This window comes from Vespa velutina, chromosome 12, assembly GCF_912470025.1.
Source record: "Vespa velutina chromosome 12, iVesVel2.1, whole genome shotgun sequence".
Classification (NCBI taxonomy): Eukaryota; Metazoa; Arthropoda; class Insecta; order Hymenoptera; family Vespidae; genus Vespa; species Vespa velutina.
This window is the reverse complement of record NC_062199.1, coordinates 2,312,399-2,328,288: the sequence shown is the minus strand read 5'-3', so window position 1 is coordinate 2,328,288 and position 15,890 is coordinate 2,312,399. Positions and strand designations below refer to the sequence as shown.

The 15,890-nt window shown below is 32.2% G+C and overlaps 1 long non-coding RNA gene across 1 annotated transcript; it reads right to left on the bottom strand.

Annotated features, from left to right (window-relative positions):
* Positions 1 to 13,754: 13,754 nt before the first annotated feature.
* On the bottom strand, positions 13,755 to 15,543 carry LOC124953290. The gene is made up of 3 exons (XR_007102192.1): positions 15,193 to 15,543; positions 15,014 to 15,082; positions 13,755 to 14,767 (listed from the first exon to the last, which is right to left on the bottom strand). It is a non-coding gene; the product is annotated as an uncharacterized LOC124953290 (long non-coding RNA).
* Between the last annotated feature and the right edge of the window lie 347 nt (positions 15,544 to 15,890).

Genomic DNA, 15,890 nt, shown 5'->3' with positions numbered 1-15,890 from the left:
TTACATAATATATAAAATTATTGTAATTTTCTTCGTCTGATACAAAAAGAAAAATGAATTGTAAAATATTTTCCATGAAATCTTAAGAAAATGATTCATTAACACGAAGTGTATATATATATGTGCATGATAATGAAGATTTTAATCAAATTTTGGATTATTATCTTCGAGAGAACATTCAAAAAATCCAGCAACTTTGAATGCCTACATTATTCCACGAGAAATAAGAAAACAACAATACAAAGGAAAAAGAAAAAGAAGGATTACAAAATTTTTAAATTATTCGATCGATCAATTCGAACGAAAGATACGTGAATTATTTAAATAAAGACGAAAACAATGAGTTTACTATTTCGCTCTAATGTTTCTAATAATCATTGGTCTCATATTGATGACACTAATTTGATCTGAAAAGGGAAATGAATGACGATTGTAAAGGAAAACAAAAAAAAAAAAAAAAAGAAATATATTCATCGTTAATTATTCCCTCGGAAATGGCATACACACATATACACAAATAAGAAGACATCAAACACATTGTATATCTTCGTAAGAAGAATTAGAAGAAGACAGACAGTATTACTCGCTCGCATCGTTGCTCGTTATCTCTCTATTTATCTATCTATCAATCTGTCTATCTATCTATCTATCTTTCTATCTGTTTAATCTCTTTCACTTTTCTCGCGCGAGATAATAAAAGAACGTGTGAAATTTTAAATCGTCGTTCCTCCGTAGCAGCGTGTGGCGAGCACCAAGAATCCTGTAAAGTTCTGTAAAGATATAATTGGGAACGTGTAGATGCGTTATTTTTATAGGTGTTATTATAACGAAAGTTATTGTACGGGCAAATGAGAGAATGTAAATTCGTTTAATTCATTCGGTTCATTTAAACGTACCGAAGAAGAACAAAAAGATTCTTTTACGAACTTAAGATTTGATCGGAAAAAAAAAATCGTACTTATTCGCACGTTTATCGTAATCAAAAGTAAAAAAAAAAAAAAAAAGAAAATGAAAAAAGTGAAAAAAAGGGAAAAAGTAAAAAATGGAAATGAAATAATTTTCAAATCTGACGAATCATCATGGATCGTATTAAATAATTATTGAGAGAAGATAAAAAAAAAAGCGTGACGTATAAAATGCGCTCGAAATATGTAATAACGATAATAATAATAATAATAATAATAATAATAATAATAATTATAATAATATAATAATAATAATATAATAATAATAATATAATAATAATAATGAGTTAATGATAACGACGATAACGATAATAACAATTGTGGAAGTTATTGGATAACGTGCATAAACAGATTTCATCTGAAATTTCTGATCGAGCTCGATTTCAAAAGTAAAGATAACGAAGAGATAAGAAAAGAAAAAAAAAATCATTTAGATTGTCAATTTTTCTTTGCGTTTAGCCGAACCGAACTTTTGCTCAAGCAAGAATTTTTAAGCTTTTCGATTTCTACAATATTAATCGCCAAATCATCGTCGAGAATAAGCCAAGCTCGTTTCAAAATTTCGTTGTATCTTCCACAGATATTCTACGTGGAATTTGTAATAATTATTTGTATAGAAATATTATTGAAAAAAAAAAAAAAAAAAAAAAAAAAAAAAAAGGAAAAAAGAAACAAAAATGAGCTTAACAAACTAATCTCGATGATGTTCGTTGGAAGCGATAGGGTCTTATATATGAAAGAATGCATTTAAGGATGAAGTTTTATACCTTTAGTATTCGTTACCTGTAAAATTCGATGAATCCTTTTGTGCAGAGTTTTATGTAACTATATAGGGAACAAGTGTTTTATTTAACATTCCGATAATGCATTACAAGAAAAAAAAAAAAAAAAAAAAAAAGAGAAAAAAAAAGGAAAAAAAAGAAAGAGAATAGAGAAATAAACTGTTGACGGTAAACGAGTGTTATTCGTCTGCTTTTCCTAACAATCTATTATATAAATTTTCCTCAACTATCACGTGAAAAATATTTAAAACATGTTCACTATCTACTACATGTATATAGTAAGAGTAGAACGTGTATCGTTCATAGTAGAGAAAAGTTTTGTTCATAATTGCATAGAATCAATAAATGATAGAATTCCAATATCTGGAACTTCAATAATGATTCATAGTCAAATGGTTTAACTTAAGTGCGCCTCAACCATCAGATCAATAATAGGACGCCGTACGGAAAGGATTGAATATGTAAATAAATGAAATAAAAAAAAAAAAGAAGGTAAACAAATAAGCAAGAAATGTTATGTCGATAAAACAGAGCTCTACTATTACGAAATATCTACTAATACCGATCGGTATAACAAAGTTTTACTGTTGTTATATATTTTGTTCCGTCGATATAGTAGAATTTAAAATATTACTTGATTTATTTAGTCAGAAAAACATAAAACAATGCTCTACGATAATAGTCTGATAATAATTGATAAATGTAACTAATAACCGATTGGTTCGATCAATAAGATAAAATTCTATTACTTCCTACTAGTAAATTATCATCGGTTGGTACCAGTAATAAGCGTAACGCATTTGAAAAGATATAGATAAAACAGTCACCTGTAAGAGTCGATAAGTTGGGTGAAAAATATTTTCGTTCGAGAAAATGATAAAAGAGGGCGACATTGATCACTTCGGTGATCTTTTTATCGACCAAGATAGTTATTTAATTTAATTAGAAATACTTGTACGAGAAGAAATTTCAAAAAGTGATATTTAAACGCGATTTCTTAGATGCAACTAAAGTTACATTCTTGACTGATAATTCACAATTAATGATAATTATTATAACAAAAGATAAATATTTATATTGATAGTTTTATGGACAAGCAAATTAAATAGATTTAAATGAAAACAAAGGGAAAATTGAAATGAGGAAAATTATTTGAATGAACGAATGATATATAATAAAATTGATTTTCCTGCGATAATTCTTGTTCAGAGAAAGAAAAATGGTTATTGGGCGACCGGATAAAATTTATGGAATACGGCGTGTCGACGGAAATCTTAAATTTTAACGTCCCTGTGTCGCGCTCGCTGTCGAGCTCGACGCTGCCGGTTTAAGGACCTCGCGTGGAGAGGAAGAGTGTGCCTTGGGGTGCGGCGCCGACTCAACCCCGAACTCACCCTTAAACTTATCCCCCACCCCTCAGACGGAGCTGTGCAAGCATCGTTGCTGCGAAGGACGAAGGACGGAAAATTACGAACGGACCGTGGAAAAGCGCATTCGAATAAAATCCTAATAAAATGCTTTACTCTATTTTCTTTTAGTTGTACGAAAGGAAATAATTCTACTTTTAAAAACTTTTTAAAAAATCATTCTTTTCTTTTCCATTATATTTCATCGACGGAACGATGCAGATATCGTTACATACCTGTTAATCGATTAGTAATATGATCGATTGTAAGAAAGAATTCGATGGACGAGTATAAAAATTTTCAACATTATTGCATTTCATTATGCGAAACAATGAATAGATATTTGTAAAATAATCTAATAAAATTGAATAAGATTTATTTTTAACATTAAAATTTTATCAAAAGAAAATGACGATCCGAAAGTATGATTATGATTATTTTAAACGATTGATTAACAAAATTGAAAGAAAGAAAAACGAATCGATGATTTTTTGAACAGATGATATGAGAAAAATATCCAACGTCGTTCGTTTATAGACGTAGAAAAGATACAAAATGGCGTTGTATCTTCTCACGGAGGAATCAATGAGGCATGGAAGTAGCCAATGGCGTCGTTTGTAGACTACGTTAAAATAGAAGAAGAAGAAGAAGAAGAATAAGAAGAATAAGAAGAAGAAGAAGAAGAAGAAGAAGAAGAAGAAGAAGAAGAAGAAGAAGAGGAGAGAAAGAAAGAAAGAAGAATTCGCTCTGGGTGAATTCAGCTATCTCGTTGGTCGGCGTCGCCGTCGGCGGCATCCTACCGCGATAACGCCATTATGCGAATTCGCGATTTGCATATTTCAGAAAGCGCTGCACAGGAAAGCATAAACAACTCGGCCTCGCAACGAGAGCACTGCGGCTTCCTCGTCAGATGAGTTACACGCATGGAAGATTTACGGAGAGTCCCTTCTTTTCCCTCTTTTTCCTTTTCCGCCTTTACTCTCCCTCTATCACTCTCTCTCTCTCTCTCTCTCTCTCCCTCTCTCTCTCTTTCGAATTTTTATTAGTCTCTCTCTCTCTCTCTCACTGTACCAACCATGTTCTTGTTAAACAAAACTAAACTCAAAATTTAGACGTATACCCATCTCTCTTTTTCTTATTTCTCTTTTTCTCTCTTTTTTTTTTTTTTTTTTTATTCGTACATTTCTTCTTCAATCTTTATTTAATTTCTAACGTTGTATCGTGATCCATTTTATTAGGCCGTGTCTTGTAAATATTAACACGCAAGCGTTTACAACTAAAATGTTCGATATTTGAATTTACATCATTAAACGAGCCTTTTCAACTTCTGAAAATCTACGTTACATGTCCATTCTCGTATAAATCTTTAGACATATACGTATATAAAAGTAGAAAAGAAAATCATGAATTAGCTACCGACGATTACCGATCATGCTTCATGGTGATAAGAAAACGAGTAAATCGTAGTGGCTCGTTCGAGAGATCGTTCGACTGCAATCGAGTAAGAATCGTTTCGTACTTGGCTCCTTTTCAACTCTTTCTCTCTCTTTCTCTTTCTCTCTATCTGACATACACACATACACACACTTACTCATTCGTAACAACATACATACATACGTATATACGTTTCCTACAATGCAATACCCGATGTCTATGCTGGATTAAATCAAAAGAAAGAAAGAAAGAAAGAAAATGAAAGAATTTGTCGTGGATTTATGCGCGTGGTCGCCACTTCTACGTAGGAAGAACGGATATATGTGTATGTATATAAAGTGAATGAAAATAACGACGAATAATTCATCGGAGATAGTTTGTACGATGTTGTCTTTTGATTAATATCGAATCGTAGGACGTTGTCCGTGCATCGACGTTTATTTATTTATTTATTTATTTTTTTTTCTTTCTTTCTGTTCTTTCTTTCTCTCTCTTTCTTTCTCTCTTTCTCTCTCTTTTCAATATTCTTCCTTCTCTTCAATATCTCGAAAAATATTTCTATCTTTCTCTTTTGACGCGCAAAACTTGGAACGAACGAATTATACTATAGCGTAAAACGGATGACCACGCGTGTGTATCTCAGGCGTGTAATTGATTCGTTACGAGCTCGGTCTTACACGACGGATAAGTTTATCTCGCGATGGCCGCATCGAATGGAACCGGTTAGATAACGAGCGGCGCTACACCATATAATAAGATTTTAATTATTCGTATAAAGAGAGTCGTCCTTCGTCCTTTTTTTTTTTTTCATTCTCATGTATTTTCATTTTATTCGATGAAACGAATTATATTAGGTTAACCATAAGTTTATTACTTTCTTATCAACACGTTCAGTGTCAAAAATAAATTTTTTTTTTTGTCCAATGAACTTCTCCAGCAAATATTTTATAGTCTTTAAATCCAACAGAGTTCATTGTTTTATTATTATTATTATTATTATTATTTATGATTTTAAAATCTTTCATATTTCTCTGAATTCGTGAATATTCATGTTTTTTTTTTCTGAATAATGAATCATTCAAGTGAAAAGTTACCAAGTGAGCTTTTATTCTTTTTTTTTTCTTTTTTCTTTTTTTTTTTCAATCTAAAGGAAAAATTTCTAACGTGAGACAAAGAGAAAGAGAGAAGAAGAGATTTAGTCCGGAATGACGTTGTAAATATTTCCTGTCATCGTACCATCGTATTCTAAACCGAAAGGACTCGGTTCTTTTGTCTTGTTCTTTATCCCTTAATAAGGGTACAACGAGGGGTTATGGTAACTTTTTGAAAAATGTGTCACTCGAAATTACTATTGGACACTGATCGTAAAGATTATCAACGTTCTGTGTCTATTCTTCACCATTTACTCTTTATCTTTGTCCCTCTTCATTCGAAGAATCATCGGCAAAGTCGTTTGTCATTCTTATCTTTTACCATTTATTGCACCACATCGAACATTTACACGAAAAAAAGGAAAAGAAAAAAGAAAAAAAAAAGGACAAAAAAATCGGTTACCACAGTAAAGAATTGAATTACTTATCGTCATCATTACATGAGCTTTAATTATTGTAAAAATTATTAGCGAACAAAAATTGATTCGGAGAAATACAAAAATGTTGAATGAAAAAATATTAGATTTGATCAAAGATTAAAAAACATTGGGATGTATATATATATATATATATATATATATATATATATATATATATATATATATATAGTTTAAAAACGTCAGCCTTTTCACATTCTCTTCTATTAAAAAATAAAAGAAAAGAAAAAAGAAAAAAAAAAAAAAATAGAAAAGAAACGAATCTGACGAGGCGTTACCTGAAGGACCGAGTGCCGTTGAACACGGACCTTTGTCTTTAGCCTCTGGATAATTAAAAAGCCGCTTGAGAAGACGGTGACGGTCGAGAGAGAACTTGCAGGAGTCGGTAGATTTCGTCTCCAAGAGGACAGGAGATTTCCTATCTCGAGTTTACACCCATCGACCGGCACCTTTCTGTGGCTACCTTCATCTATCTAAGAAAGAGAGAAAGAATCTTGAATACTTGAATACAATGATTCTAATTCGTTCTGGAATCCTTTTGTAAAAGTTTGTATTCCTCAGAATTTAATATATGAATTTAATTAAGTATTTAATCGTTTTTATCTTATGTAACAAAAAATTAATGCATACCAAATTTTTTTATTCTTTTCTTTTTTCACTTTTAATAATTTCAATTTTTCTATCGTTCATCGCTTTTTATCGTACGTTTAAATAAATAATTTTCATGAGAAATCTTGAAAGAAAATCAGATTCGAGTCATTTATGGATTAGCTTTACCGTCAGAAATCTCTTTCTCTTTCTCATTCCTTCCACCAACGAGGAACATTATCCCTGTCTAAGTTAAGAGCCTATTAATCACTATAAACCAATAGACAACTCTTGCGTTCATATTTTCCCCTTTACGAACAACCATGCGGCTTCTCAAAGCTTCTCCCGCGCGTTGTTTAGTAAAGAATAAGTAAGAGGAACGTAGAAGGAAAAGACAGAAAGATGAACGAAAATGAAAGAGAGAGAGAAAGAGAAAGAGAGAGAGAGAGAGAGAGAGAGAGGAACGAACGAGGAAAAGACAATAAAAGGAATTACAAAAGGAAGATAGAAAGACGAACGGGATAGAAAAAGACAGGAAGATAAACAAAATGTAAAGGACAGAAAGAGAAACGAAAAAGATATAGGAAAAGGGGAAAGAGACTGAAATAGTGAAGGAAGGAAGGAAAGAAAGAGAAAGAGAATAGTGACCCCCTGCTGAGGTATCGGTTACGCTTAAACCGCGTTTAAGGCCCCTCGAAGGCGGTCTTTTCGATAGTAAGGCCGACCATGAGGCCTCGTGGAAAGGACTTACGAGAGGGGACCGTTTCTCTATCTCTTTCTCTCTCTCTCTCTCTCTCTCTCTCTCTTTCTCTCTCTCTCTCTTTCTCTCTTGGTCTCTGGAAGGGCCCCGACGGTGGCGCCAAGGAGATCCGTATCTTGGCGCGAGGCACCGAGAAAGGACCCCTCGGTTTCTCCCTTCCACCGGAGCAACCTCGTCAAAGATAATATCTGATTCCGAATCGTTCCTTCCCTCGTTTCTTCGCCACCCCTTCTTTTTCTTTCTCTCTTTCTCTATGTCTCCCTTGCTTTCTATCTTTCTTTTTCTTACGTTTCTCGAAGCTTCTTCCTTTCACGTATCTCGTAGCTCGTTTTCTCTTCGAATGTCATCGTTCTTTCCCTCTTTCTTATGTGTATGTATATATGTATACATGTATGCACATATGTATGTATATATATATATATATATATATATATATATATGTATGTATATATGTACGTACGTATGCTGCATGTATGTATGTATGTAAAAGAGAAAGAGAGAAAAGGTCCATTTCCACTCGGCCAAGTCGTATTAACGATCGAAAGAACGATCGAGATCGATCGGATCTTATACTCTGTTATCCTAATTTCGTGAGCTTTCTTTCCCTTCTCCCTCCCCCATCACCATTCCCCCTCTCTTGATTATATTATTCGATGTATATACATATGTATATCAAAGTATTTTCTTGATATATCAGAAAGATTGGATTTTGTCGAACGTGAGTTTAGTTTCATCGGATTAATGTTGTTGTTTCTCTTTTTTTTTTTTTTGTTCTTTTTTTAACCTTTGGTTTTTTATCTCTCATAAAATTCGTTCAGATGTAATGTATATTTATGAGCAAATAAATTAATTTTGCCACGTTTACACGAAGACCGAATTCTTTTCTTTGAATAAAAGAAAAAGAAAAAAAAAAAGGAAAAAAAAAGGAAAAAGTGTCGGAGGCGCGTAAATGAAAATTGAAAGAATTCAGAGAATATAAAAATAAACGAAATAAAATAGGAATCACAGTGATAGCATGTTTTGAGTTTGTATAACGCGGTGATATTGAAAAACGATTGAAGCAGCATTAGTTGAACTTTTTTCTATCGCTTATCCGTTCTCGTATACAATGGATTCCCTTTTTCATTTATATTTTTATTTTATTTTTATTTTGTTTTGTTTTGTTTCGTTTCGTTTTGTTTTGTTTTGTTCATTTGTGACAGACACATCGTCATTGTTACGCCTTTGTTACGCCGACAATTTTCCATTGAGAGTTGAACATTGTTATCTATTCCGTTTGAAAGACTACATTTTATTTCCCACCCCCTACCCCTTGCCCCTCGTGTTACCGCAGTTATGAAAAAAAAAAAAATAACCAAATTAGATAAAGAAAAACGAAAATAGAAAAATTCAATCGTCGAGAGAGCATTTGTTTATCCTTTTTTTTTTCTTTTTTTTCTTTTCGAGAAAAGAAAATTGAAATTCAGTCGGAGTGATGCCGATCAAAGGAAGTTGCAGAACGACATACATACATACATACATACATGCATGCATACATAGATGCATACGACGCTCGCCATCGCTTCCTCGTTTAATTGCTCGTTACCGCTTACGTTTTAATTACGATTCCGCTTCTCTCGCGGGAACAGTCGCTTGCGTAAGGAGTCAACTCCGTCCTCGTTCTCTTCTCCGATGACATAGTCCGCTTACGGTCATTTCTAAATTACGTTCAATTAACGAACGATCTTGTACTATCAAATACGTTCCAGTTTCGAGAACTGTTGAAAAATAAAAATGCAATGAAAAAAAAACTGAATTCTAATCTAAAACAGATTATGTATATTTATTGCTAATTATAATATTATTATAATTGCCGTGTTCCTTCTATAACATAAAATATTATATATAATATTATATAATATATATCGTGTAGATATTATATAATATTACATTCGTATAAATTGTATATTATGTAAAACAAAAGTTCTTTTTTTTTTTCTTTTTTTTTTTTTTATCTGAAATAGAAATTCATTTGATCCTACATACATCATTTGCATATTAACTATTAGCGTAAAGAATAAAACAAAAGAAAAAAAAAAAAAAAAAAAGAAAAAAAAATCATTTTTTACAAATCCAGTTCGATGCTTTTTCCCAGCAGCTTTTCCCTTTTCATCCTTCTATCCGTCAGGATCTTTCGCGTGGACGATCGATCACGAGCCCTCCTTCTTGTTCGAAGGAAAGAGGGCTACTCTGTTAAACGACTCGGAAGTGAGGAGGAAGAGAGAAAGATAGAAAGAAGTTATCGAGGGAAAAGATAAAAACGAGACGCGTTTTCTGTTCCCTCGAAACTTCAAATTCCCTCTCTTCGTTTATTTAAATTTCCTTAGACATCTGCTATAGTTAACTATAATTATTGAAAGTAAACGATGTTCAATTAAAAAACATAGCTTATACAATATAATTTGATATATTTTGTCATAAAATTAAATCAGTAATAACAAGCCTTTTATTTAGAAAATATTTTAAAACTATTTTTATGTTTATTAGTACTTACATAATAGATCTATAAAAGAAAAAAAAGATTGATTATTATATAAATTTGCAATAATTCATTAATAGTTAATAATTAGTTTTAAATGTATGCTATTAAAATTATTTATTTATTATTTATTTGATTTGATTTTGAACGAATTTAGAAATGTTTAAATAAACGAATCTGATGCCACGTTTCACTTTGTCATTGGTCCTATTTTTTAAAAAGAATTAACGTCGTTTGAACTTAATAAATTTTTCGCATAATTCTTCATCTTCCTTTTTCCCTCTGATTAAGTTAACTATAAACAAAATAAAATATGCATTATAACGGAAATGCTATTTCCGTACAGTTCTCGTCTATTATTTGATAGTTTCGTAACCAGAATGGCTGCTGGCCTCGCTAATGGCAAGCATAATCTGCTTCGTATATCCATAGAGAGCTTTAGCATTGTTCGAGCATCGACAGTATACCCGGATGGTTAATACATCTTTTAATCGGGCTACGGATTATTTTTTCCTATCATTCTTCCTGCGTTCTTTTGTAAAAAGAACAAAGGAAGGTGAACGATTATTTCGTTGGGGAGTTTGTAACCTCAATTTCATATTAAAAAGAAACTAAACACTAAAATGTTCAACAAATTTAAAATTTCTACAATAAATCATTTATTATACTTAATTTTATCTATTATATCGTTCAATTTAAATGCGTAAAATTATTGAAATTTTACGTTTCACATTTTATGAAATTTATCTTGCTATACGTTAAGTATTATACAACAAATTTAATCACAAAATCTTATAAAAATTTTCTTCTTAAATAAAACAACTTTCGTATCGTAAATAATTTAAATGTGTAACTACGTTTAATTAAAAAAAAAAAAAAAAAAAATATAAGTGATTACAATAATATCTATGATAGCATATAAGAAGTTTTCTCTAACCATTAAAATATTATCTGTGTGATTTTATGAGATGGATAAAATTAAAAATAAATAAAAATAGAGAGAGAGAGAGAGAGAGAAAGAGAGAGAGAATGTGTGATATAACGAGTGACATTAGAATATCATAGATTTCTACAAAGCTAGTTAGAAGTTAGACGAATCGGTAGGTGGAATAAAGAAGGCGAAAATAAAAGAATGGATAAAAGTTTAGAAGAAAGGAAGAAGGGCAAAGGAGTCGGCACTTTTGAACAGGACACCCCATGGCGTGCGACATGCCTCGTCTGACCGCCATTTAGCGTGAACCTGTCTACTATCTCGATCTTTGCCTTATTCACCCGTTTTTTTCTATAAAGGATTAAAAAAAAATTTCTTATCCCGTAGAGACTAGACAATCATTCGTTATCGATGTTATTTCAAACTATCTTAAATTAATCAAATTTCAGGTCTAACGAATCAGATTTAAATTAATCCAATATTTTATAGATTGAATAAATCGTATAAAAATTAATTATTTCGATCGTCATAAATGTTTTCTTGTTCTGTTACAAAATAAAATATTACTAGATATATGATTAGTTTGAAACGTTATATATAATATAATATAATATTAGCTAGCCTAAAACAACACTAATGTTTGGTGTTGCCGTTGCTGATGGTTATATGGTAGTATAGTTTACAGTCATGGTAGTAGTAGGTCCGGAGTTATGTTATAGCCGGCCATAAACGAAATGAGAAAACTGTCCAGCCGCCGCTGAAAAATCTCTGCGGAATACAAATGCGTGATTTTTTCAACCGGCCGAGGGCTTTTTTTCTGGCGAGGACATTCGTTGAATGAGCTCGAATCACGTTTCTTCCCTGACTTTCAAAAATCCTTTCGAGAATAGACTGATGAGATCGAGGACGATCGTTTCAAATATTAACCAAATTTGATACATTTTATTGTTTACAAAGATTCTAAAGAAATCCTACAAAAAAAAAAAGAGTACAACCTTTTTTAATCCATACCATTTATTACCAAATAGTATACCTATAATTTTTAATATTGCGCTGGTCTATGAGCAATTATATTAATTTTATTTTGAGTTACAACAATTAAAACGATTGAGATTGGTGCATTTATTTTTTTCTTTCTCTCTCAAAGAAGATGAACAAATTTTAGTAGATCTTTTCTTTTTCTGTAAAAAAAAAAAAAAAAAAAAAAAAAAAAAAAAAAAAAAAAAAAAAAAAAAAGAAAAAAAAGGAAGTAAGCTTGTCACGTAAAAATATATTACGAGATCGTCCTTCGATCGAATAGTTTCGATTCTAGCCTCGTCCGGTCGTTAGACGAACAACTTGAAGATCAAACGACAATTCGGTAAACGAGAAACGCGATTTACATTTCAACTTGGAGTACTCGTTAGAAAGGCAATTACGAGACGGACTATGATTTATTTACATTAAGTAATTGCGAGATAAAAAGTATAAAGTTAATGTATATTTCATGGGACATAAAAAATTCTCTTTGACATTTCTAATTTCATTTGAAAATTTTCGAAATGTATTTTGAAAAATAAATGAAAAAAGAAAAAAAAGAAAGGAAGTATTTGATATAACTTCAGAGTCATCATAGCTATTTGAAAGAAGACCATTTTAATTCAATAAATGTTCTTATTGGCTAATAACAGGCCATTAGAATGAGATCATTTATTTATTTACAAATCCCTTTATTTAATTGTACTATCATTATATTTTAATGAATTAAGTAGATCGCTTATATTATTAGTTCATCAAACATGTTTATTACGAATTAATCAACGGACCTACAACAAATAATTCAAGAAGATGACATTGTAAAATATTTAATTCATTTGTATACTATGTATTTACGAAATTTTTATTAATCATGACGCATATTCATTCGCACTGTTTACCAATCAATCTCTATGATTTAATGATAATCATAGAACGATGAAGTAATATTGGTATTATATGATCATATTGATTTATTTAATTATCTTACAAGTAATTAATTAACAGTGTATATGATTAATCCTATAAATAAAATATAAAAATAGTCTATCGATAAAGGTCTAATCTTTCTCATTTTATCACGACGTTTCATATACATTAGAAGAGGAAAAGACAGGAGCCACGATTCGAATTCTGTCGGCGGGTCACATAGCTCTTATTCCACGTCGACATAAATACGACGAGATTAATACGCGCTCGACAAATCCCAAACGGCCCGTAGTTTATTGTTCGATACCATAGCATCTATGGGGGGTTAGTACGAGAGGGTTTCACTCAGTAGTGGTAGTGGTAGTGATGGTTGTGCTAGTAGAAGTACTGGTGATGGCGGCAACGAAGCAGGATGCACGTAATAAAACGAGAGGGGGTGGTTTCAAGGGATGCTTGGGGTGGATCTCGGTATCGCGCCCTCGTCTGACCGAATCGAATGTGTGACAGACTGCCAGCAATATTGCACATTCCTATCCGTCTATGAATTCACCCAGAATTCATAGTTTTCCTATCCGTGATAAGCTGGCTATTCCTATGTTTCTTATCACAATAATAATCTCTAGCTCTTTTCTTTCAAGAACATATATATATATATATATATATATATATATAATTTTTTTAATGTTTTCAACATTTTTAGATATGTAAATCAATGTTAAATTTATAATATTTAGTTATGCAAGAAATGTTAATAATTAAATGTAAATACGTACAATAGGTTTTGTATGTAAAATTACATATATTCGTAAATTAATCCACGAAAGTTTTGTCGATTGAAACAAAGAGATTTGAGATTTGAGAATAGTGTCAATGATTGTTATCGTAATATTGTTGTTTGTGTGAAAAATTAGATCAAAACAATATCAAATAAAATTACTATTAGATTACTTTTATAATCATAGGAAAATTACCGAAACATACGAATTTCCGAAAATATCTATCTAAAAATTTCAACACAGCGCATAAATATTAATAACTGCATAGTGACATTTATAGATTTAGGATAAATCTAGAGTGGGGTAATAAAAGATATTTGGAAAAGGGAGATTCAAACAAGACCAATATTATTGTTCACTGTGGTATCTGAATTCTTATTCTACCCACAAAAGATACCCACCGAAACGAATCTGTTTCGTTCTAGTTTCCTATCATAAAACCAGTATCTAATTTATTGCCACGGTGATAGATACAGAACGAAATCACAAATGACACGCGGCATCGAAAGAATTTCTTCTTAGATTCGCGAATAAAATTAATTAGAAAATTTCTTCATTGTATAATATTAATATATAACACAAATATATCGTGCGCACGTATTTTGATTTAAATATTAATACAAATAAAAGAAATCAATTAAAACAATTAGAAATTAGATTTAAAAGCAATACTACAGTAATATATTGCCTAATAAATTATCGATGATATGACCGAACTACGTTGCTTCAGACCAAGTTAAGACTTTTTTGAACACTGTAACGAAGAAGAAGATCATCCTTTTTTCTTTCTAAAAGATAAATAATATGAGAGAAATCGGTGGGATCTCTAGCGATCGATGGATCGCTTTCTTTGAAGCTGCCCATGATCCGACTCCTTTGGTAAGAGACCACCGGCAAGTAAGTATCAGGGAGAGCAGTAGAAAAGAAAGAGAGAGAGATAGAGAGAGAGAGAGAGACCTTTCGTGAGGATGATGGAGATTTTCAGTTTGTTCGTGACCAGAGGAACGACCGTCTCTACGAGCACCTCCAAGAGTCAAGCTCGTTACGCGGTACTTATCTCGGCAATGATGTAAATCTGCACGAAAAAAAAAAAAAAAAGAAAAAAGAAGAAGAAGAAAAAAGAAATCATGTCAAAATGATTTCCAGTCGTCAATTATGACAATGATATTTAAACGATAAAAAATTGTTCTAAGATATATACATATATTAATAATACTACACGATGTATCATAGTATCAATATATTAAAAATTCATTAGGAACGAAAAAAAAAGAACTTCTTTTCGTTGAAATAATTTAATCCTAAATTAAGAAATACTTACTTCAATCGTACGAAATCTATCTTGATTTTGGTTCACACCTTCGTTGTTCCATCCATGGTCATTAGATAGCTGGAAAAAAAAAATAAAAAGAAATGAAATTTAGACACAGGGAGAAAGAGAGAGAGAAAGAGAGAGAGAAGAGAGATGAGAGAGAGACCACCAAGCTTAGCAGTACTTACTACAGACATTTACCTATACACCTTCTCTCGTACATGCAATAACGAAGAGAATCGAGTATGAACGTTAGCGAGAGCGTAGTAATGGCGGGGCCATTACGCCTCGATCCAGAGAGTTCTCTTCGATACCGTTGGTACTAGGTAATACTAGTATTAGTACCAATCACGGTGTTGGTGAGTCCAAGTGCAGAGGGTCGACTAGTGCAGGGTTATTAATATCCCATCGTGATCCGTGGCTGGGTAAAGTAATCACAGCTCTTCGAAATGGACGCGAGAGGAGATCTCAATCTGCTTGGTGCAGTTCGCGAGACAAGGCTCGTGCACGAGACTGTTTCAAGCAGCTTCTTCTCTCTCTCTCTCTCTCTCTTTCTCTTGATTTCTCTCTTACTCACTCTCTCTCTCTCTTTCTCTTTTCGTCGTGACCCCCCAAGAAATCTCTCTACTCCGTGCTCCACAATTATAGAGGGAATATAATCGTGTCTGGTGAGTCTGTAACCGCGTTGGTCACGCATCCTCTACACCCTCTCTCTTTCTCTCTCTCTCTTTCTCTCTCTCTCACTCTATCTTTCTTACTCTGACAACTACTTCAAAATGATGCATTTGTTGCGAGAGCTAAGACGAAGAAACGTCTGCTCGAGCTTCGAGGCTGACGTCTCAATCGACGCCTGACGAACAAGAACGATTCGGTAGCTCCGTTTACA